The sequence below is a fragment of the Oncorhynchus masou genome, chromosome 14, assembly GCF_036934945.1.
Source record: "Oncorhynchus masou masou isolate Uvic2021 chromosome 14, UVic_Omas_1.1, whole genome shotgun sequence".
Classification (NCBI taxonomy): domain Eukaryota; kingdom Metazoa; phylum Chordata; class Actinopteri; order Salmoniformes; family Salmonidae; genus Oncorhynchus; species Oncorhynchus masou.
In genome coordinates, this window is record NC_088225.1 from 37,735,508 (window position 1) to 37,736,121 (window position 614).

The window sequence follows — 614 nt, forward strand, 5'->3', positions numbered from 1 at the left end:
AACTTTGCCAAAGCAAGTAAGGTAGATAATATATAAAGTGAATATATTAAGTGAAATAAACAATAAAAATTAACAGTAAACATCACACATACAGAAGTTTCGAAACAATAAAGACATTACAAATGTCATATTATATATATATACAGTGTTTTAACAATGTACAAATGGTAAAGGACACAAGATAAAATAAATAAGCATAGATATGGGTTGTATTTACAATGGTGTGTGTTCTTCACTGGTTGCCCTTTTCTCGTGGCAACAGGTCACAAATCTTGCTGCTCTGATGTCACACTGTGGAATTTCACCCAGTAGATATGGGAGTTTTTCAAAATGTGATTTTTTTCGAATTCTTTGTGGATCTGTGTAATCTGAGTGAAATATGTCTCTCTAATATGGTCATACATTGGGCATGAGGTTAGGAAGTGCAGCTCAGTTTCCACCTCATTTTGTGGGCAGTGAGCACATAGCCTGTCTTCTCTTGAGAGCCATGTCTGCCTACGGCGGCCTTTCTCAATAGCAAGGCTATGCTCACTGAGTCTATACATAGAGACAGTCAAAGCTTTCCTTAAGTTTGGGTCAGTCAAAGTGGTCAGGTATTCTGCCACTGTGTACTC